Here is a 24,962-nt window from a genome sequence, read left to right on the forward strand (position 1 = left end):
AAGTCAATGCAAATCAAAAGTCAAAATTTCTCCCAAGGGCTAGCTGGCCCTGCCCACCAGAAGCTGCATCTCCCACAGTGATTTAGATCAGTTCTCAATCTGTCGTTCTTCATTCAGGTAGAATGCGCCCTTACTCCACAGCATAGTGTCACCCCGCCTCGACACGCCCCTTGCCTGCCTCCGCCCACCCACCCCCTCATCAACACTGGCTGCTGATAATGCTGTCCAATTTAAGCCTCCTGGCATCGTGCCCCCTCTCTCGCTTCCCTTGGGGTGAGGGGATCATAAAGTGTGTTCAGCACAGACCTGGCTGGGTGCTCAATGCAGGAAACACATCAAGTGGATGAATGAATTAAGCTGGGCTAAATAGAGTTTCTCCAAACCGTGCACAATCTCCTTTGTAAACTGGAATAAACCAGACTACAACAGGCCAAACGATCCTGGTTTGTCTGCTCTCCTAATCAACACTAAACGCCTCCAACATTAAACAACACTTTAGGAATGATGTGAAGGCCTTAGAGGGAAAAGATGTACGAGAATGATTCCAGGAATGAGGGGCTTCAGTTACGTCAATACACTGGAGAAGCTAGGTTTGTTCTCCTTAGAGCAGAGAAGAGTGAGAGGAGATTTGATGGAGGTGTTCAAAATCATGAGGGGTCTGGACAGAGTAGATAGAGAGAAACTGTTTCCATTGGCGGAAGGGTCGAGAACCAGAGGACACAGATTTAAGATGATTGGCAAAAGAACCAAAGGTGATGCAAGTAAAAACTTTATGCAGCGAGTGGTTAGGATCTGGAATGCACTGCCTGAAAGGGTGGAGGCAGCAGACTCAATTTTATCTTTCAAAAGGGAGTTGGATAGGTATCTGAAAGAAAAAAAATTGCAGGGCTACAGGGAAAGGGCAGGGGAGTGGGACTAGCTGAGAGTCGGCATGGGCTCGGTAGGCTTAATGGCCTTCTTCCATGCTGTAACCATTCTATGATTCTATGACACCAGGAGAACTCGCTGCTCTTCTTTGAGTGGCGCTAGGAAATCTTTAACATTCACCTCAATCACTAGAACAGCCCGATGTGAGTGGCATACTCTAGAAACGTCACCGACATCTTGTAGTCCAGCGTGTCCCAAAGACAGCACAAATAAATCAGGACTCCAATTCTCAGAAAAAATTCCAACATTTTTTAATTAAAATGGTGATGGACAGTCTCAGCCAGAAATAACCAACAGAAAATGTTGGAAACACTCAGCAGGTCAGGCAGCATCCGGGGAGAGTTCTGATGAAGGGTCACAGACCTAAAACGTTGGGCTGGATTTTCATTCAGAAGTCGGGTAGGAGGCGGGACTAGTAGTCCCGCCTCCATTGAGATGCGGCCAATCCACGCGATTTCCACTCGATTGACCTTGTTGAGCCTGCCCAGCGGGCTCAGCAGGCCAATTAAGGGCCACCCGGCAACAGGTGACGTCACAGACTGAAATTTCATCTGTCAAGGCGTGTTGACAGATGAAATATCAGTGTTTCACAGCTGTTTGAAGCTGTCAAACACTGAGTCTCACTTCTAACCCGAGTCCTTCTACACAGACTCAGTTAGAAATCTCGCCGGCACTGAAAGCTGCAGGCTGTCACTTTTGACAGCTCGTGGCCATTCTGCTTTCTGTGCCGGCTGAATGATGGACTCCCAAAGCCTAGAGGAAGGAAGGCTGTAAAGGTAAGTACAGGTAATTTAAACTTCTTTACACACTTTAGACACACCAAACACACTTACCTTTGCACTCATGCACCCATCACTCACCTGAATACTGACATCTCGACCCCTCCAAGTCCTTCAACCCGACGGTCCGACTCCTCTAACCTGGCGTGGTTTGAAGCAGTCGGGAATCCCACACTTCAAGCTTTAAAATAGGGATTAGGCTAAAAACTGCCTGTTAACTACCTGTTAACAGGCAGTTAATTGGCACTAATCCCTTCCCGCCTCGGGTCGGCGGATCCCAGTGCGGGGCAGGTACCCGCCTCCTTTGAAACTTACATGGAGGCAGGTTTTGGACGGGATGGTGTCGGGACCCCCGAATTCGGGAATTTTAGCCCCCCGCACGCCTAAAAGCCCGCCTCACTGCACACTGAAAATCGACCCCGTTAACTCAGTTTCTCTCTCCACAGATGCTGCCTGACCTGCTGAGTGTTTCCAGCATTTTCTGTTATTTCAGATTTCCAGCATCCGCGATATTTTGCTATTGTATTAGTCTCAGCCAGAAGTTGTTTTTGGTCAGCAAGGTGCCCGACATGTGAAGAAACCAATAACTCTGAATTTCACAGTAGTTTGACCTGGAGCCCCCTAAAGCCACAGTTTCTGTTTGCCTGATGGGTAGTTTTTTTTGTCTCTCTCTGTCTCGGAAAATTCTCAAAGTGGGAAAATGCAAAGTACTGCTGGAGTTTTAACTCGCAAATACCACACAGTTCACTAGAGCATTGGTAAGCTTCTCACTGCTTGCCCAGGTAGGACAACCATTTGGGCACTGGCCTGCAGGGTTATTTGGAGCAGAGTGGGAGTGACACAGCTACCTCAACTGGTCCCATTATATCAGCCAAATTGGCAGGTCAATCTTCAACAGTGCTCTGGAGTCCTACAGACTTGTCTAGTACAGATTACCAAGGCTATCAGCGGGTAGACTCTGTTCCAATCGTCCCTCTCTAGACCCATCATTTTGGAGCCAACTCGAACCCAAAAGGGCAGGATTTTCATTGGGCCATGGAGGCGGGATTGGAGGTGTGTGGGGGGTTAAAAATCTCAAAAATCGGGGGGCACAAACCCATCCCACCCCCAACCCGCCTCCATGCCAGTTTCAAAGGAGGCGGATACCCGACCTGTGCTGGGACCCGCTTCCCTGAGGCGGGGAGGGGATTAGTGCCAATTAACAGGTAGTTAACAGGCAGTTTTTAGCCTAATCCCTATTTTTATTGCTGAAGTGTGGGATTCCCGACGGCTCCAAACCACGCCAAGTTAGCGAGGTGGATCATCGGGCTGAAGGGCTTGGAGGGTTCAAAATGTCCAGTGTTCAGGTGAGTGGTGGGTGCATGAGTGCAAAGGTAAGTGTGTTTGGTGTGTTTAAAGAAGTTTAACTTACCTTTACAGCCTTCCTTCCTTCAGGTCTCAGGAGTCCCTCATTCTCACCGGTACAGAAAGCAGAATGGCCACGAGCTGTCAAAAGTTGCAGCATTCAGCTTTCTGTTCCGGAGCAATCTCTAAATCAGCCTGAGAGGAAGGAATTAGCTTGGAGTACAGATTGTCAGTGTTTGACAGCTTCAAAGAGCTGTCAAACGCTGATATTTCCTCTGTCAAAAGCTCTTGACAGACAAAATGTCAATCTGTGATGTCACCTGTTGCCAGGTGGCCCTTAATTGGCCTGCTGAGCCCACTGGGCAGGCTCAACAAGGTCAATCAAGTGAAAATCACGTGGGTTGGCCACAACTCGATGGAGGTGGGACTACAACCCCGAAAGTTGTAGTCCCGCCTCCTATACGCCTCCAGTATCAAAATCCAGCCCAAAGAGTCCCTGCTTACCTCCTTCCCACCTCCTCCCCCAAAAAGGATAGTCATGAGCTGGTCATTAGATAACAGCTAAGTGCAGGTTTGAGCTCTCACTAGGTAGGCAGCAAGTACCAGGAGCTCTGGGGTTAAAAGGGTTAAAAGGAAAAGGTTGCATAGACCATTCCCTTGAGTAGAAAAGATTAAGAGGTGATCTAATTAAGTGTTTAAGATGATTAAAGGTGTTGAGGAGGTAGAAGTTGATAGGGTAGAGATAAACTATTATTCCCTCTAGTAGAGAGTTCAGAAGGGGGCATAACTTTAACATTAGAGCTGGGCTGTTCAGGGTTGCTGTCAGAAAGCACTTCTTCACACAAAGGGTTGTGGAAATGTGGAACTTTCTCCCCCTAAAAGCGGTTGAGGCTAAGTCAATTGAAAGTTTCAAAAATTGAGATTGATAGATTTGAATTATGTAAGGGTATTAAGGGGTATGGAACCAAGGCGGGTAAATGGAGTCAAGATATAGATCAGCCATGATTTAATTGAATGGGGGAAACAGGCTGGAGGGGCTGAATGGCCTACTCCTATGTTTCTCATGAGCAGCAGAGATTACCACAGCATAGACACACACCATAATTCCCCCAGAGGTTGGTTCCACCAAATGAAGGTGCAGAACTTCAGCAGAAGCTTCCTGCCAGTCCGCAACCCAGGAGGTCCCGGGCCCTGGATAGGAGCACGTGATCGCACACTCAGCCTCCAGATTGCCTTCCAGCGGCCGACATCCTGAGCCTCGGTTTTTTCATCACCAGGTATCTGCCATCAACATGGTGGAAGGACCCACGTCAGAACAGTCTGTGATTTCCTAGATGTCCAAGTCCAATGCCATGGACTAGCCTTACTCTTCACCAATATCTTAATCCAGGCCCTCATGCACTCCAGGGTCCCAAGCAAGACAGAACTCTTCTTCCCTGAAGCTGGTTCCCTTTTTTTTGGCCACAGATTCATGAGAGTTTGGTTATGGATCTCAAGCTGAAGGAAGCCCTCCAGTTGTATGTGTGGACATCCTGAACCCTGAAGGAGAACAATTCAGATACATCTTGTACACAACAAGCTTAACCTGCGGCAGATCAAAGGGCCCTTCGACCCTTCTCAACCAGCCAGAAATTACTTTATCATCTATTCAGCCTCCAAAATCAAAAATTATTCATAACACACAGCAAAAAAAAACTATTATTCTCTGGAAAATATTTAATTTCAACATTTAAGCTCCAATATTAAGAGAAAGTGAGGATGTTCGAGAAGGAAAGTGGAAGCTGCCAAGTTACAGCAGGAGTGGGACATAGCAAATCTGCAAGTACCAGGGCAGCGGAGTTGGGGCAGTTTATCTATCAACTGACCAGCCCGAAAACTTCACAGCTTCCAAAGATGCAGCAAAACCGAGAGGCACCATAAAATATACAGATCAAACTCCATGCTATGAGCCGAGGGTTAATCCCCAAAATGGCAGGCACCAAAAGATAGCTAGCTCCACAATCTCGATAAAACTAAATACAAAAAAGTGACTGCAAAATTAATTTCCACAAATACATGAGAAAAGGATTACTTTAACAATAGAGAAAAACAACTCCCATCCTAGTCCCTAACCTTCACTCCCTTCTTCTATTACCTTCCCATTCTAGCTCGCTCATTCTCTGTCCTGTCCTGTCCTGTCCCCTAACTCTCCTTTCCCCTTCCCATCTATTAAAAGTCCTCCTGTCCCCAAATCATTCTCTTCTCCCCTTTCTCCTTTGCCCCGGATTCTGCCCCCACTTCCTCCTCCTCCTACCCGCATCCCTCCGGCCGCACTCGCACGAGCCCCTTTCATCATCATTGTAATAAAACAATTGTAAAAGTTGCGTCAATAATCTGCAGATTGCCATCGCTCACCGACTTGCAGCTGACGCGGATTCGACACAGAAATTGATTTATGAAATTGACGAACAGGACCGGAGCGGGTGGGTGAAAGTCGAGCGATTTCAGAAGAACTCGATTCAGACTGCAGAGAACCGGGAAACAGATAAAGGAGCTCAGCTCCGCCGAACCTGATTTGAACTAAAGCTGCCACCTAGTGCAAAATCTGCAACTCCCGGAGATCCCCTCGTCTAACAGTGGGTGGAGACTTCCAATTGATAATCTGTATAACACCGGGCACACCTGTACCCTGGGACTGGGGGAATCCCAACACACACCTGTAACCTGGGCCTGCGGAACACCGACACACACCTGTACCCTGGGACTGGGGGAATCGCAATAAACACCTGTACCCTGGGACTGGGGGAACACCAACAAACACCTGCACCCTGGGACTGGGGGAACTCCAACACACACCTGTACCCTGGGACTGGGAGAACACCAACATACACCTGTACCCTGGGACTGGGGGAACACCAACACACACCTGTACCCTGGGACTGGGGGAACACCGACACACACCTGTACCCTGGGACTGGGGGAACACCGACACACACCTGTACCCTGGGACTGGGGGAACACCAACACACACCTGTACCCTGGGACTGGGGGAACACCAACACACACCTGTACACTGGGACTGGGGGAACGCCATCACAAACCTGTACCCTGGGACTGGGGGAACACCAACACACACCTGTACCCTGGGACTGGGGGAACACCGACACACACCTGTACCCTGGGACTGGGGGAACGCCATCACACACCTGTACCCTGGGACTGGGGGAACACCAACACACACCTGTACCCTGGGACTGGGGGAATCCCAACACACACCTGTACCCTGGGACTGTGGGAAACCCAACACACACCTGTACCCTGGGACTGGGGGACCACCAACACACACCTGTACCCTGTGACTGGGGGAACACCAACACACACCTGTACCCTGGGACTGGGGGAACACCAACACACACCTGTACCCTGGGACTGGGGGAACACCAACACACACCTGTACCCTGGGACTGGGGGAATCCCAACACACACCTGTACCCTGGGACTGGGAGAACCCCAACACACACCTGTACCCTGGGACTGGGGGAATCCCAACACACACCTGTACCCTGGGATTGGGGGAACACCAACACACACCTGTACACTGGGACTGGGGGAACACCATCACACAACTGTACCTTGGGACTGGGGGAACAACATCACACACCTGTACCCTGGGACTGGGGGAATCCCAACACACACCTGTACCCTGGGACTGGGGGAACACCGACACACACCTGTACCCTGGGACTGGGGGAACACCGACACACACCTGTACCCTGGGACTGGGGGAATCCCAACACACACCTGTACCCTGGGACTGGGGGAACACCAACACACACCTGTACCCTGGGACTGGGGGAAGACCAACACACACCTGTACCCTGGGACTGGGGGAACACCAACACACACCTGTACCCTGGGACTGGGGGACTCCCAACACACACCTGTACACTAGGACTGGGGGAACACCAACACACACCTGTACACTGGGACTAGCGTAATCCCAACACACACCTGTACCCTGGGAATGGTGTAATCCCATCACACACCTGTACCCTGGGACTGGGGGAATCCCAACTTACACCTGTACCCTGGGACTGGGGGAATCCCAACACACACCTGTACCCTGGGACTGGGGGAACACCAACACACACCTGTACCCTGGGACTGGGGGAGTCCCAACACACACCTGTACCCTGGGACTGGGGGAACCCCAACACACACCTGTACCCTGGGACTGGGGGAACACCGACACACACCTGTACCCTGGGACTGAGCGAACACCAACACACACCTGTACCCTGGGACTGGGGGAACACCAACACACACCTGTACCCTGGGACTGGGGGAACACCAAAACACACCTGTACCCTGGGACTGGGGGAATATCAACACATACCTGTACCCTGGGACCGGGGGAACACCAACACACACCTGTGCCCTGGGACTGGGGTAATCCCAAAACACACCTGCACCCTGGGACTGGGGGAACACCAACACACACCTGTATCCTGGGACTGGGGGAACACCATCACACACCTGTACCCTGGGACTGGGGGAACACCGACACACACCTGTACACTGGGACTGGGGGAACACCATCACACACCTGTACCTTGGGACTGGTGGAACACCAACACACACCTGTACCCTGGGACTGGGGGAACACCGACACACACCTGTACCCTGGGAATGGGGGAACACCAATACACACCTGTACACTGGGACTGGGGGAACACCATCACACACCTGTACCCTGGGACTGGGGGAACACCAACATACACCTGTACCCTGGGACTGGGGGATCACCAACACACACCTGTACCCTGGGACTGGGGGAACCCCAACACACACCTGTACCCTGGGACTGAGGGAATCCCAACACACACCTGTACCCTGGGACTGGGGGAACACCGACACACACCTGTACCCTGGGACTGAGCGAACACCAACACACACCTGTACCCTGGGACTGGGGGAACACCAACACACACCTGTACCCTGGGACTGGGGGAACACCAAAACACACCTGTACCCTGGGACTGGGGGAACACCAACACACACCTGTATCCTGGGACTGGGGGAACACCATCACACACCTGTACCCTGGGACTGGGGGAACCCCAACACACACCTGCACCCTGGGACTGGGGGAATACCAACACACACCTGTACCCTGGGACTGGGGGAATCCCAACACACACCTGTACCCTGGGACTGGGGGAACACCATCACACACCTGTACACTGGGACTGGGGGAACACCATCACACACCTGTGCCCTGGGACTGGGGGAACACCAACATACACCTGTACCCTGGGACTGGGGGAACACCAACACACACCTGTATCCTGGGACTGGGGGAACACCATCACACATGTGTACCCTGGGACTGGGGGAACCCCAACACACACCTGCACCCTGGGACTGGGGGAATACCAACACACACCTGTACCCTGGGACTGGGGGAATCCCAACACACACCTGTACCCTGGGACTGGGGGAACCCCAACACACACCTGTACCCTGGGACTGGGGGAATCCCAACACACACCTGTACACTGGGACTGGGGGAACCCCAACACACACCTGTACCCTGGGACTGGGGGAACACCAACACACACCTGTACCCTGGGACTGGGGGAGTCCCAACACACACCTGTACCCTGGGACTGAGGGAATCCCAACACACACCTGTACCCTGGGACTGGGGGAAACCCAACACACACCTGTACCCTGGGACTGGGGGAACACCAACACACACCTGTATCCTGGGACTGGGGGAACACCATCACACACCTGTACCCTGGGACTGGGGGAACACCGACACACACCTGTACACTGGGACTGGGGGAACGCCATCACACACCTGTACCCTGGGACTGGGGGAACACCAACACACACCTGTACCCTGGGACTGGGGGAACACCGACACACACCTGTACCCTGGGACTGGGGGAACACCATCACACACCTGTACCCTGGGACTGGGGGAACACCAACACACACCTGTACCCTGGGACTGGGGGAACACCAACACACACCTGTACCCTGGGACTGGGGGAATCCCAACACACACCTGTACCCTGGGACTGTGGGAAACCCAACACACACCTGTACCCTGGGACTGGGGGACCACCAACACACACCTGTACCCTGTGACTGGGGGAACACCAACACACACCTGTACCCTGTGACTGGGGGAACACCAACACACACCTGTACCGTGGGACTGGGGGAACACCAACACACACCTGTACCCTGGGACTGGGGGAACACCAACACACACCTGTACCCTGGGACTGGGGGAATCCCAACACACACCTGTACCCTGGGACAGGGGGAATCCCAACACACACCTGTACCCTGGGACTGGGGGAAAAGCAACACACACCTGTACCCTGGGACTGGGGGAATCCCAACACACACAAGTACCCTGGGACTGGTGGAATCCCAACACACACCTGTACCCTGGGACAGGGAGAACCCCAACACACACCTGTACCCTGGGACTGGGGGAATCCCAGCACACACCTGTACCCTGGGATTGGGGGAACACCAACACACATCTGTACACTGGGACTGGGGGAACACCATCACACAACTGTACCCTGGGACTGGGGGAACAACATCACACACCTGTACCCTGGGACTGGGGGAATCCCAACACACACCTGTACCCTGGGACTGGGGGAGCACCAACACACACCTTTACCCTGGGACTGGGGGAAAATCAACAAACACCTGTACCCTGGGACTGGGAGAATCCCAACACACACCTGTACACTGGAACTGGGGGAAACCCAACACACACCTGTACCCTGGGACTGGTGGAATCTCAACACACACCTGTACCCTGGGACTGGGCGAATCCCAACACACACCTGTACCCTGGGACTGGGGGAATCTCAACAGACACCTGTACCCTGGGATTGGGGGAACACCAACACACACCTGTACCCTGGGACTGGGGGAATCCCAACACACACCTGTACACTGGGACTGGGGGAACACCCACACATACCTGTACCCTGTGACTGGGGGAACACCAACACACACCTGTACCCTGGGACTGGGGGAACACCAACACACACCTGTACCCTGGGACTGGGGGAACACCGACACACACCTGTACACTGGGACTGGGGGAATCCCAACACACACCTGTACCCTGGGACTGGGGGTATCCCAACACACACCTGTACACTGGGACTGGGGGAACACCAATACACACCTGTACCCTGGGACTGGGGGAACACCAACACACACCTGTACCCTGGGACTGGGGGAACACCAACACACACCTGTACCCTGGGACTGGGGGAACACCAACACACACCTGTACCCTGGGACTGGGGGAACACGAAGACACACCTGTACCCTGGGACTGGGGGAACACCAACACACACCTGTACCCTGGGACTGGGGGAGCACCAACACACATCTGTACCCTGGGACTGGGGGAACACCAACACACACCTGTACCCTGTGACTGGGGTATCACCAACACACACCTGTACCCTGGGACTGGGGGAACACCAACACACACCTGTACCCTGGGACTGGGGGAACACAAACACACACCTGTACCCTGGGACTGGGGGAACACCAACACACACCTGTACCCTGGGACTGGGGGAATCCCAACACACACCTGTACCCTGGGACTGGGGGATCACCAACACAAACCTATACCCTGAGACTGGGAGAATCCCAACACACAACTGTACCCTGGGACTGGGGGATCACCAACACACACCAGCACCCTGGGACTGGTGGAATCCCAACACACACCTGTACCTTGGGACTGGGGGAATCCCAACACACACCTGTAACCTGGGCCTGCGGAACACCGACACACACCTGTACCCTGGGACTGGGGGAACACCAACAAACACCTGCACCCTGGGACTGGGGGAACTCCAACACACACCTGTACCCTGGGACTGGGAGAACACCAACATACACCTGTACCCTGGGACTGGGGGAACACCAACACACACCTGTACCCTGGGACTGGGGGAACACCGACACACACCTGTACCCTGGGACTGGGGGAACACCGACACACACCTGTACCCTGGGACTGGGGGAACACCAACACACACCTGTACCCTGGGACTGGGGGAACACCAACACACACCTGTATCCTGGGACTGGGGGAACACCATCACACACCTGTACCCTGGGACTGGGGGAACACCGACACACACCTGTACACTGGGACTGGGGGAACGCCATCACACACCTGTACCCTGGGACTGGGGGAACACCAACACACACCTGTACCCTGGGACTGGGGGAACACCGACTCACACCTGTACCCTGGGACTGGGGGAACGCCATCACACACCAGTACCCTGGGACTGGGGGAACACCAACACACACCTGTACCCTGGGACTGGGGGAACACCAACACACACCTGTACCCTGGGACTGGGGGAATCCCAACACACACCTGTACCCTGGGACTGTGGGAAACCCAACACACACCTGTACCCTGGGACTGGGGGACCACCAACACACACCTGTACCCTTTGACTGGGGGAACACCAACACACACCTGTACCCTGTGACTGGGGGAACACCAACACACACCTGCACCCTGGGACTGGGGGAACACCAACACACACCTGTACCCTGGGACTGGGGGAACACCAACACACACCTGTACCCTGGGACTGGGGGAATCCCAACACACACCTGTACCCTGGGACAGGGGGAATCCCAACACACACCTGTACCCTGGGACTGGGGGAGCACCAACACACACCTGTACCCTGGGACTGGGGGAAAAGCAACACACACCTGTACCCTGGGACTGGGGGAATCCCAACACACACAAGTACCCTGGGACTGGTGGAATCCCAACACACACCTGTACCCTGGGACTGGGAGAACCCCAACACACACCTGTACCCTGGGACTGGGGGAATCCCAACACACACCTGTACCCTGGGATTGGGGAACACCAACACACACCTGTACACTGGGACTGGGGGAACACCATCACACAACTGTACCCTGGGACTGGGGGAACAACATCACACACCTGTACCCTGGGACTGGGGGAATCCCAACACACACCTGTACCCTGGGACTGGGGGAACACCGACACACACCTGTACCCTGGGACTGGGGGAACACCGACACACACCTGTACCCTGGGACTGGGGGAATCCCAACACACACCTGTACCCTGGGACTGGGGGAACACCAACACACACCTGTACCCTGGGACTGGGGGAAGACCAACACACACCTGTACCCTGGGACTGGGGGAACACCGACACACACCTGTACCCTGGGACTGGGGGAACACCGACACACACCTGTACCCTGGGACTGGGGGAACACCGACACACACCTGTACCCTGGGACTGGGGGAATCCCAACACACACCTGTACCCTGGGACTGGGGGAACACCAACACACACCTGTACCCTGGGACTGGGGGAAGACCAACACACACCTGTACCCTGGGACTGGGGGAACACCAACACACACCTGTACCCTGGGACTGGGGGACTCCCAACACACACCTGTACACTAGGACTGGGGGAACACCAACACACACCTGTACACTGGGACTAGTGTAATCCCAACACACACCTGTACCCTGGGACTTGGGGAACACCGACACACACCTGTACCCTGGGACTGAGCGAACACCAACACACACCTGTACCCTGGGACTGGGGGAACACCAACACACACCTGTACCCTGGGACTGGGGGAACACCAAAACACACCTGTACCCTGGGACTGGGGGAATATCAACACATACCTGTACCCTGGGAGTGGGGGAACACTAACACACACCTGTGCCCTGGGACTGGGGTAATCCCAAAACACACCTGCACCCTGGGACTGGGGGAACACCAACACACACCTGTATCCTGGGACTGGGGGAACACCATCACACACCTGTACCCTGGGACTGGGGGAACACCGACACACACCTGTACACTGGGACTGGGGGAACACCATCACACACCTGTACCCTGGGACTGGGGGAACACCAACACACACCTGTACCCTGGGACTGGGGGAACACCGACACACACCTGTACCCTGGGAATGGGGGAACACCAATACACACCTGTACACTGGGACTGGGGGAACACCATCACACACCTGTACCCTGGGACTGGGGGAACACCAACACACACCTGTACCCTGGGACTGGGGGAACACCAACACACACCTGTACCCTGGGACTGGGGGAGACCCAACACACACCTGTACCCTGGGACTGGGGGAACCCCAACACACACCTGTACCCTGGGACTGAGGGAATCCCAACACACACCTGTACCCTGGGACTGAGCGAACACCAACACACACCTGTACCCTGGGACTGGGGGAACACCAACACACAATACAATACAATACAATACAAATCGCTTTATTGGCATGATAAGGTACATCTTATGTTGCCAAAGCATCAAAATACATTTATGGTTGAACACATAAACGCGGTTCCATTCATACAGTGTATAAACAGGTATATCCCTGAGTTTATAAATATATTTTCGCCTTGTTTATATATACTCTTGTCTTAGTTTACTGGTTGTCCCTCTGTTCATGGCAAGCTGTAACATAGTGTGCCGCCAGTGTTACACAGCTTCTCTCCTCCCCCAGTAGGAATGGGAGTTTTTGGTTGTCAGTCCGATTTCTGAATTCAGGGCATATTTGTGAGAATTTTTGATAGAAATTCTCTCTGATGCCCTGATATTTTCCACAGGCTGTGAGGAAGTGCATCTCTGTCTCAACTACTCCCTGACTGCAGTGAGAGCATATCCTGTCTTCTCTTGGCAGCCTGGTCTGCCTGTGTCTGCCTTTTTCGATCGCTAGGCTATGTTCGCTAAGTCTGTACCTTGTCAAGGTTCTTCTCAGTTTGTTATCCTTTACCATGGTCAGGTAATCAGCTATGTTGTATTGTCTGTTTAGGGCCAAGTAGCAATTGAGTTTGCTTTGGGTTTTTGTTGTTTCTGCCCAATATGACAGATATTTTTCCTTTTGCTTAGCGACGATTGTGTTGGGTCGAATTCTTTGTGTTACCCTGTCACTGTCCTGGGGCTGGTTCTTCTTAGTATTGTTATTAGTTACTTCACTGAGTCCCAGGACTAGTTGACTGAGGGTATTCTTCTTTATGGTCAGCTCTTGGCATTTCAGGGCGTCGTAGTGATAGCATTGGGGGTTGCTCATTTGTAGGTGATTCCAAAATTTGGTGGCTCTTTTTTGGATAGTGATTATTAATGGGTATTGGCCTAGTTCCGCCCTGCATGCGTTGTTTACTGTTTTCCTTTGAGTCCGGAGGATACTTTTACAGAATTCCGCATGTAGGATCTCAATTGGGTGTTTGTCCCATTTTGCAAAATCTTGTTGTGTTAGTGGTCCCCAGACCTCACTGCCATAGAGTGCAATTGGTTCAATTACTGATTTGAAAATTTTGAGCCAAATGCTAATTGGGATTTCTATTTGGATTGATTTTTTGATGGCATAGAAAGCCCTTCTTGCTTTCTCTTTCAGTTCATTCACAGCCAGTTTGAAGTTTCCCGTAGAACTGATTTTTAAGCCCAAGTATGTGTAGTGAGTGGTTTGTTCAATTTTGGTTGTTCCTACTGTGAAATTTATTGTGGGTCCATGTTGTTTGGATCTTTGCTGGAACACAAGGACTTTGGTTTTTTGGGGATTTATTGTCAGGGCCCAAGTCTGGCAGTACGACTCCAGCAGGTCCAGGTTCTGCTGTAGACCCTCCTTAGTTGGTGACAGCAGAACCAGGTCGTCGGCATAGAGGAGGAATTTAACCTTGGATTCATATAGGGTGAGGCCGGGTGCTGTAGATTGTTCAAGTAGTTTTGCCAATCCATTAATGTAAATATTAAAGAGTGTCGGTGAGATTGGCGAGCCCTGCGTCACCCCCCGCCCCTGTGGGAAGTATTTTGTTTGTTTGTCTCCAATTTTAACTGCACATTTATTGTTTGTATACATTGATTTAATTACATCATATGTTTTACCTCCTACCCCGCTTTCGATAAGTTTCAGGAATAAACCGTCATGCCAGATGGAGTCGAAAGCCTTCTGGAAATCTACAAAGCATGCGTAGATTTTGCTTTTGTTATGGTGAACGTGTTTGTCAATTAGGGTCTGTAGGGTGAAGATATGATCGGATGTTCTATAGTTTGGCAGGAATCCAATTTGGCTTTTACTCAAGACATTGTGCTCCTCAAGGAAGTTTATAAGTCTTTTGTTTATGATGCTACAGAATACCTTCCCCAGGTTACTGTTTACACAGATGCCTCGATAGTTGTTTGGGTCGATTTTGTCCCCACTTTTGTATATGGGTGTTATGAGTCCTTTGTTCCAGATGTCAGGGAAATAACCGACACTCAGAACCAAGTTGAAGAGTTTTAGGATAGCCAGTTTCAGTTTGTCGTCTGCGTGTTTAATCATCTCGTTTAGTATGCCGTCTGTCCCGCAAGCTTTTCCTGGTCGCAGGTCCTTGAGTTTTTCAAGAAGTTCTTTTTCTGTTATTATGGCGTCTAGCGGGTTTTGGTTATCTTTTATGGCCATTTCAAGCTTTTCAAGTTTTTTGCGTATTTGGTGTTGCTCTGGTCCTAGTGTGTTTTTCTGGTATAATTTTTCAAAGTGGTTTACCCATGTGTCCCCATTTTGAATGGACAAATCGTCGTGTTGTTTTTTGTGTAGTGTTTTCAAGTTGTCCCAGAAACAATTCGACTCAATGGATTCCTCCATGGAGCTGAGTGTATTCTTAATAAATTGCTCTTTTTTGGTCCTGAGTGTGTTTCTGTATTGTGTTAGCGTCTGACAATAAGTAAGGCGTAATTCCTCGTTTTCTGGATGTCTGTGTTTTTGGTTTGATAGTTTTCTAAGTTTTTTCCTCATGTTATGGCAATCATGGTCAAACCATTTTTCATAGTTTTTTGTTTTGGGTTTGTTCTTGCGAGCTTTCAAGTTTGCATTTGTTGCCAAATTATCAAAAATATTGTTTAGTTTACTAACTGCCCGGTTTACGCCTTCTTTATTGTGAGTGTATATGTTATCCAGAAAGGTGTCTAAGAGAGCTTGAGTTGATGCATTGCTAATTGTTTTCTGGTATTTTTCCGTGTCGTTTTTGGCCCATCTGTACGATTTTTTGGTGTTGTACAGTTTACTGGGTTGTGTTTCTATGTTGTTTGTTTCTGTCTTTTTGAGAAACATAGTAATTTGACTGTGATCTGACAGTGTTGTTTGTGGTTTGACTGTGAATGCTCTGAAAGAGGATGGGTCCAAGTCTGTAATCATATAGTCTACTGTGCTGCAGCCAAGAGGTGAGCAGTAGGTCGATCTTCCTAGGAGGTCTCCTATGAACCTACCATTGACAATGTACAGACCCAGGTTTCGACAGAGCTGTAGTAGCTGTTTACCGTTGGTATTTGACTGCTTGTCGCAGTTATGCCTGTATGGAAGGGAAGGGATGTCAAAGTGGTTATTCCCGAATACGTAATTGTTTCCCTGATTATTGGTGAAGTCTGGTTCTTCGCCCGTTCTTGAATTGAGGTCCCCACAGATCAACACGTTCCCCTGGGCCTGGTATTGGATAATTTCCCCCTCCATGTTGGAGAAGGTGTCCTCTTTGTAGTACGGGGAATCGATTGGAGGGATATAAAGTGCGCAAATGTAAACATCTTGGGTGTTTGAGATAATCTCCCTCTCAAGTTTGAGCCACATATGGTTTTCGCCCTTTTTTATAAATTTGATGTAATTCTTAAGTTCTGTTTTAAACCAGATCAGTATGCCTCCGGAGTCTCTGCCTTGGGTTACACTTGGTAATTTATTGGAGGGGACCACTAGCTCAGTGTACCCTTGGGGACAGCCGGTGTGTCCTTTTCCTTTATACCAAGTTTCCTGTAAAATGATAATATCTAGATCTTTAGTTTCCTCTGAAGTAAGATATTAAAAATTGGATTTAATAAGGAAAAACAAACCAGGATTCATCTGTAACACCAATATACAAAATGGAGGGAATAGGTTAATTCGTGCTCCGAGTTGAACAATAGAAGTCTGTAAAAGTTGTATAAACCCAGATAAGGTTTAAACAGGACTACGGGGTAACTGCTGAGAGATTAAAACTGTCAAAACAACCCCTTAGAAAGAGGGAGAGATATATGGGTTCGGCCACGCGAGTCGACACCTTTGCACTTAAGGGTTTGTTAAGTGTGAAGCTCAATAGGGTTCTATTCTTTTAACTAACTAAAGTGTTTTTGCTCTGTAGAAATAATTCAAGAGAGAGAGACAGAAAGTCTGCGGATTGCCCGCTTTGGAAAGATCTACTATCTTAGAGAAATACTTAGAAAGACCAAGCCATCTGACAACAGCAAATGGACGATCGTAAAGTAATAAAATTGAGGCCCGGGTCATGAGAAAGTAACAAGACCAACTGATAACGAAATGTGAGATTTGTAAGCGACTGGAAGAATGGAATGTCATGGTTTTATAATTACAATTTAACTATAATTCTGTATATGTTAATAAGCTTATCCCCGCCTTTAGGGCAGGGCCTTAAGTTTTGTATAACTGTGTGAACCTCAAGAGATTCGGTGGAGTTGGAGCCTTGTGTTGGGACGCAAGAGCCATAGCTCCCCAGGCCTGAATAAACCGTTTTTACTTCAATTATTGGGTCTGTCTTTCTTACAACAAGCCAGTGTTGTCGACTGTGTATATCACTCAGTCCACACTTTGGGGGCTTACATCAATTGGCGACGAGGATGGGATTCGCGTTCTGAACCAGACTCTCGGACAGCGTTAACCTAAGACGGGTGAGTATGTTTTAATTACCACCTGTAAAATTAGGGGTTAATCGCTGGCGAGACGGTGAGTCAGAATCGACGTATAAAAGAACTATAAAAAGAAAGACACCCTTAATTGAAGGCGGTTAGAAAGATAGGGATAAGGTGTTCCCTAAGCCGTATAGCGGCAAACCGACGGGGCGGAAAACCCCGGGAGGCAGAGAAGTCTTCATTTAGCCGTAGGTAGGCGAACCGACGGGGCGGAAAACCCTGGGAGGCAGAGAAGTCCTCATTTAGCCGTAGGTAGGCGAACCGACGGGGCGGAAAACCCTGGGAGGCAGAGAAGTCCTCATTTAGCCGTAGGTAGGCGAACCGACGGGGCGGAAAACCCTGGGAGGCAGAGAAGTCCTCATTTAGCCGTAGGTAGGCGAACCGACAGGGGCGGAAAGACCCCTACCCCGGGGAGGCGGGAAATCCTCTTTATCCGTGAGACGGCGAAATCTCAACAATTGAATGAATGGGTGCACCGTGGTGAGTGAATGAGATAAAACCCTGCGGTCATAAGGAGGTTAGAACGGACAAGGGTGAGGTCTGTCCCCAGCACCTAGCCTGAGCCTGAATTAAGAGGACAGTAGTCCCACGTGACGGCCAGGATCAAGTAGGACGCCGGGAGCTACAGACCCCACAGTACCAAAACCTCGGGACTAAAGGGTTGGTGTGTGTCTAACGAAACGAAGTGACTAATAGAAAGCAAGAAACTAATGAAGGTGACGCTATGGGGCGAACAACGTAGCGTACAAACCTAATTCCTCAACATCGTGAATTATGCGTGAAACATAGCAGTTAGTTATGACTAAGAGGGTGGAAGAAGAATCCTCAAGGGACCTGGATTCTATAACCCGACTCCTGGAAAATAAAAAGAAACAGTGCAGAGAGCCAAAGGCTTGGTGGGGAGGAGCTAAAGATAAAGAGGCAACAGATAATGTAAGGAATTGAAACAGAAGGGAGAGATAAAGAAGGAAAAAGATCTAATTTGCAGGCGAACCAATTTGAAACCCCAGCAAAAAAAAAACAAACAAACAGGGATTTGGAAACTAGGGAAAGCTGTTGAGTCACAGATTTAAAAAGGAAGGAAAAGATAAACTTAAAGCTTTACCAACATGGAAGTTATTAGCATCTGTACCAAGACAAGTAAAACACGAGATTTGCTGAGTGAAAGGAACCTTAGACATATGCTGAAATTACAGTTTGTATAAAAATGTGAGAGTGTGGATGTTTTCCTGATTAGGAATGTTTAAGAGGATTCAATATTCCTTTGTCTGAAAATCTGTCCGTTAAGAAAAAGAAATGTCTGCTGTGTGTTGTAGCTCCACCCACTTCTCTGTGTTAAAGTAAAAGCATTTAACCCCTTTGTCTTGTCGGGGATTTTGGAAGTTTAAGAATGTGCAAATAAGATTGTGCCCTCAGAATGAAAAAAAACCTATTACAATTTAAGTTAAGCTGGAGTGTAAAAACTGAGAAGAGCAACAAAAAGTTTGCTTAATGAAAGATTAAGTTTCAGTCTAAGATCTAACCTTGAAGTTATGAGGTAAATTAACCTATTAAAACCAGACTTTCATTGTGGCCACAGCGAAATTCTGGTTGATGTAAATTGGTGTAGTCCGAATTGAATAAGATAACTCCACTCCGCAAGAATATCTGATAGTGGCAGGTCCCGCTACAATATTTAATTGACTATGGTACTGGAAGCCTTATAGAAGGCGGGACTAGAGTTAAACCTTAGAAAGGTATAGGTAGGGAAGGATGAAGTAGTCTACCTAGGATACATAGTGACACAAGGGAAGAGACAAATGCCCGAAAACAGATGGGAGGGGCATTAGGACTGGCTGCGTGCTTTGATTGCTCGCAAGCTTCTAGGGATGGCAGCAGGAAGGGACCGCGCCAGAGAGGGGAGGGGGATCCGAGGATGTTTGTTGATGCATTGGTAGGGGGCCGACAGTGCAAAATGTTAATAGACACAGGAGCCACAATCTCATTGACAGACTTACCCTTACCCCGAACGAAACTTTCAGTTAGTATAGCAAGAATCGGTGGATGAAGAATCAGGGCTTATAAGAGCGAAACAGTCTTACTAGAAATTGGCTATAATAATAATACCTACACAGTTGTGGGTATGCGAGAACACCGAAGGAACAATCCTAGGGATAGATATACTGCGAGAAGTAGGAGCTTTAGTCGACCCTAAAGCGAATGAAGTGTACTGGCCCCCAGATTATAAGTCAAACAAACAGGCAGGCCCGGGAAACAAAGTAGAAATGGCCCAGCCTATACAGGATTTGATCAAAGGGGGGTAGCCAAAGGAAAATGTGTAAACCTATATAGATAGTCGGAATGCCTTTGGGGTGGTGTCTGATTACATGATAGCGGGAGTAGGCAGGGATATATGACACCAGAGACAAGAATATAATCAAGGAATGAGTAGGAATCTCTCTCCTACCCAAAGAGTCCGTAATAATAAGTTAAAGCACACAAGAGGATGGGCAGCTAAACGATCAACTGAGAGAGGGAATCTGACCAATGAAGCCCAAATGTTCATGTTGAATCAAAGTGTGAAACCACAACTGTCTTTCAGTCAGGGATGTTTTTTTGGGTTGCGTGAAGTGACGCAATAATGTTTAGCTCCACCTTCAAAAGCCTGCGAAGGAGTTAACCCTTTCCACTGACAGCTGTTTGAGTTCACCAAGTAACAACTTCAGTATTACTGAACAGAATTTAAAGATATTGGACATTATTAAATGTAAATTTCTTAATGTTGAGTTAATATTTCCCCACAGTGATAGAAGGAAAATTAGGATTTGATAAATGGAAGTTATCTTATAAACTAATTGCAGCACCGTCTCAAACGGCCAGGAGACTGCTTGGGAAGCTGTCCTGTTACCCAAAGATAAATCTGGACAGATAGTTAGAGACATGAGGCCAAAGACCAACAGATTATACGGGATCGAGAACAGGATACACGGGACGACCAGAAGGAGGTCTTTGCAATAGACAGCAAAGTGATAGCAGAAATAATACCAGCCAAACCAGGGCTAGCACCCAGATGGTCAGGACCTTATGAAGTATTAATGAATAATGACACGTGCTCATGTAGATGGGTCTGGAACGGGTAAAGGAAGGTGGAAACACTGGACCCAGCTAAAAATATATAAGAAAGACAATGAGTAAACCAGAGATGGTGCCCTTTTTGACAGAGTGAGGAGTATACTAGAAGATATAAAGAATGGGAAGGGGAGTTACTACATATATCAATGATAGGGCTGTGGATGATAATATTATATGCCATAGTTTGCATCTTCAGGTATGTCTGGGGACAGAGCCACAGAACAAGAAATGAACCAGATGTACAGCATTTTGAACTGATAAAATGGATAAGAGCAGAATAATTCTGACTGGCTGGTGACGACCAGCCCCCTTTTTGTAATTACAGGAACATTGGACATCCGGAATGAGATGGAGCGTCCTCGCCTTGATTCTAGGGATAAATATAAGTATTGCCATTATCAAGGGGGATTAGTAATAAGGAGAACACAGGATGAGGTGTATTTTAGTGTAGCACATAGAGTTACTAAGCTTGCCATTAATATGAGTACTTTTGAGATACAAAACAAACTTGGAACTCCCTGTGGGTAAAACAATTAGAGGATCCACAGGAAAAATCTATCTTACAAAGATGTAAGAAACGGGGAGTATTGGAAACGACCGGAGCAGGGTATGCGGCCGGGTTAGCAACAGTTAATAGCTTGGACATAGAAGGAGTAAACGAAGGAGTAGAAGAATGACAAGCAAAAATAGAGAAGTTACTAAAACAAGCTACTGGAAATAGCCAGCAATTGACACTGGCAGGGAAACCAAACAATAATGCAATTGTCGGGGGTGGAAGAGATAGTAGCCCCCCATGCAGAAACAATCAATACAATTATTGATAGACTTAATAATGCTTCTCACTAAACCGATAAGGAACTAATATGTGCCACGTAGGGCTCATGGCTATTGTCGAATGCTCAGCATAACATGAGGCAAATAAATAATGGACAGATCCCTGATTGGATTACTAATAAGGATCTGGAACCTTGGATTGACACAAATAAAAGCCTATGTAAGGAATGTAAAATGGGACAAGTACACCGGGCAGGTGATTGTCTGACCCCATGGACTAAGATGATTGGCTTTGTACTGGCCATCCCACAATTCCCAGAAGGGGGACAACTCCGATACGACGTGATTAATATATGAGAAGTACAAAGGGAAAGTGGGTTAAATATCATGATGTCCCTACCAAGGTGCTTTGGGAAAGGGATGAAGATAATAAACAGAAGAATGAAACCTAAAGGGGGGTGGTAGTGGACGGGTGCCACCACAAGGGAAGGACATGGGTGTGCACACACCCCCCCCACCGAGGGAGACACATCCGAGTACGGATTTACGAAAATTACCAATTGCACCCTCGAGGTTCACCCAAGGGGATACACTGGACCTGGGTAGCATCAAGGAACAATGGGACCTGTTGTGTCACCACAATTGAACAGAAATATGAATATCAAGATATGGCTTATACCATTCCCCAACCAAACCGTTGTATTGGTCGAAAGATACTTATACAGATAGGAAAACCTGGTCATTTGATAATATGAGACTTACTAAAAAGGGTTGAAACTTATGTCATACCAGAGCCCAAGACAATTCCTAAGTTAGAGGAAGCTTGGCAGAAGTTACGGCAGGAAACAAAGGAAATTTTAAAGTACTATCATAAAATAGAAGAAGGCTTAAAGAAACAACAAAAAGACATTAGTGCAACATTAGAGGAAACTCACCCACTTCCTCATATTTTGATAATTGGGGACCAGGATGGTCGGGGACTGTGGGCGCCTCGGTGGTACAAGGCATAATGATATTCCTCTTGATTGTTATTCTGATATATTGTGTATTTTTATTTCTCCAGTGCCTTTGTGCCAGAATGAGTAAGGCCGAAAGTGGTGTGGTGAAGGAAGTAGAGCCTGAGGAGGGGCAGGCAGCGATGTTAAGAATGGACAACTCCCCTGCCTCTCCAAGGCAAATGGTGTAAGACGCGATGGGAAGCGACTGAAATTATGTGGGATTAATTGGGCATGGTAATTAATGACCGGGCCGGCCAACCGTAAGATGGAGGTGGCAGAAGGAGGGTGGCAGAAGGAGGGTGGTGAATGAGGACTGGTGTGTGATGACAGTCTCGAATTGGCACGTCACACACCCCACGTGGGAATGAGGGACAGGCTTGAGCAGGAAAGCCTCAACCATTAGTGTAGGGTCTAAGGGGCCCCGGGAATGGTTACACCGGACGGAGTGCATAAAGGAAAGCCCACCCTAAAGGAAAGACCACCGTAAAGGAAAGACCACCATACCACAGAGGGGGAAGTCGGCCTCCAAATTGATAAGATATATATACATGTATAACCTAAACTGGTAGAAGGCCAGGGAGTGCACGCTCTGGCAGACACCAGGAAGTGGAAATACATGTTGACCTGTTTGGAGCAATTGTCCAAAGGTCAAAAGGGGGGACTGAAGTAAGATATTAAAAATTGGATTTAATAAGGAAAAACAAACCAGGATTCATCTGTAACACCAATATACAAAATGGAGGGAATAGGTTAATTCGTGCTCCGAGTTGAACAATAGAAGTCTGTAAAAGTTGTATAAACCCAGATAAGGTTTAAACAGGACTACGGGGTAACTGCTGAGAGATTAAAACTGTCAAAACAACCCCTTAGAAAGAGGGAGAGATATATGGGTTCGGCCACGCGAGTCGACACCTTTGCACTTAAGGGTTTGTTAAGTGTGAAGCTCAATAGGGTTCTATTCTTTTAACTAACTAAAGTGTTTTTGCTCTGTAGAAATAATTCAAGAGAGAGAGACAGAAAGTCTGCGGATTGCCCGCTTTGGAAAGATCTACTATCTTAGAGAAATACTTAGAAAGACCAAGCCATCTGACAACAGCAAATGGACGATCGTAAAGTAATAAAATTGAGGCCCGGGTCATGAGAAAGTAACAAGACCAACTGATAACGAAATGTGAGATTTGTAAGCGACTGGAAGAATGGAATGTCATGGTTTTATAATTACAATTTAACTATAATTCTGTATATGTTAATAAGCTTATCCCCGCCTTTAGGGCAGGGCCTTAAGTTTTGTATAACTGTGTGAACCTCAAGAGATTCGGTGGAGTTGGAGCCTTGTGTTGGGACGCAAGAGCCATAGCTCCCCAGGCCTGAATAAACCGTTTTTACTTCAATTATTGGGTCTGTCTTTCTTACAACAAGCCAGTGTTGTCGACTGTGTATATCACTCAGTCCACACTTTGGGGGCTTACATCACCTCTATGAACTCTGGGGTCCTACTCTTCACTTCTCGCAGTGAAGAGCGTAGACCTTGGATATTCCAGGTCGAAATATATAAGGATTTCATGTTAAGTTTTATCTTTTTCTATGATAGGTTAAAGAGTGGTACGTGTTTGTCGTGTCTAAGTGTGGGGAAAAAAAAGATCACCCCAGTTGTCTACAAAAGTTAATACAATTTGGTTACAGTTCTTTCTATTAATTAGTCCTTGATCCATAAGGCGGAAGTAGATGCTGCTGCACATCTGCTTATTGTCTCTTAATGGATTGTTTCTGTCTGAGGTATTGCGTACGTCCTGTGCATCTCTCCCTCTGTCTGGCTGGTAGCGGTCCTATTCCCCTGTGGGACAGGAGTGGTGCAGGTCTGATAATGTTGTTTTGCATGGGGATCCTCTCCGGTCTCGGTTGGTGTGGTGGTGGTCTTTGTAGTGTTCCTGATATGTACCCCGCTGATCTCTGGTGGTCGGGGGGGGGGTCCTCTTGGAGTCTGGGTATGGACCCGGTTAAAAGCGACGTCCTTCAGGGCTTTAGCAAAGATCGATATTTTTTGCCTTTGGATGTGGACGTGGTCGTAAAGACATTCTTCATCGAGGGTGGGGTGTTGGGCCAGGTGTACGTTGTGGTTTGATTCGCAGTCTCTTGCTATGCTGGCATTTATCTCATGAATTGTGTTGTTGTTGAAGTCTGTTCTCGGCAATATTGTGGAAACAGTG

General features: G+C 48.8%; 1 protein-coding gene and 1 long non-coding RNA gene across 5 annotated transcripts in view; one reads left to right on the forward strand and one right to left on the reverse strand.

Moving 5' to 3' along the window:
- cers4a (ceramide synthase 4a) overlaps window positions 1-5,681 on the reverse strand; it is a 136,220-nt gene extending 130,539 nt beyond the window's left edge. For 3 of the 4 annotated variants that reach the window (XM_086004782.1, XM_086004781.1, XM_086004779.1), the window contains exon 1: window positions 5,445-5,681. The gene's annotated coding sequence lies outside the window, so the exon portion shown is untranslated. The remainder of the gene's footprint in view (window positions 1-5,444) is intronic. The other variant, XM_086004783.1, reaches the window with a different exon arrangement.
- Window positions 5,682-16,981: 11,300 nt separating this feature from the next.
- On the forward strand, window positions 16,982-24,146 carry LOC147108242 (uncharacterized). The gene is made up of 2 exons (XR_015080553.1): window positions 16,982-17,485; window positions 22,821-24,146. It is a non-coding gene; the product is annotated as an uncharacterized LOC147108242 (long non-coding RNA).
- The last annotated feature ends 816 nt before the right edge of the window (window positions 24,147-24,962 follow it).

The sequence above is a fragment of the Somniosus microcephalus genome, chromosome 13 (assembly GCF_052327205.1).
Source record: "Somniosus microcephalus isolate GS21.2 chromosome 13, FLI_Smic_1.0, whole genome shotgun sequence".
In the NCBI taxonomy this organism is placed as follows: Eukaryota; Metazoa; Chordata; class Chondrichthyes; order Squaliformes; family Somniosidae; genus Somniosus; species Somniosus microcephalus.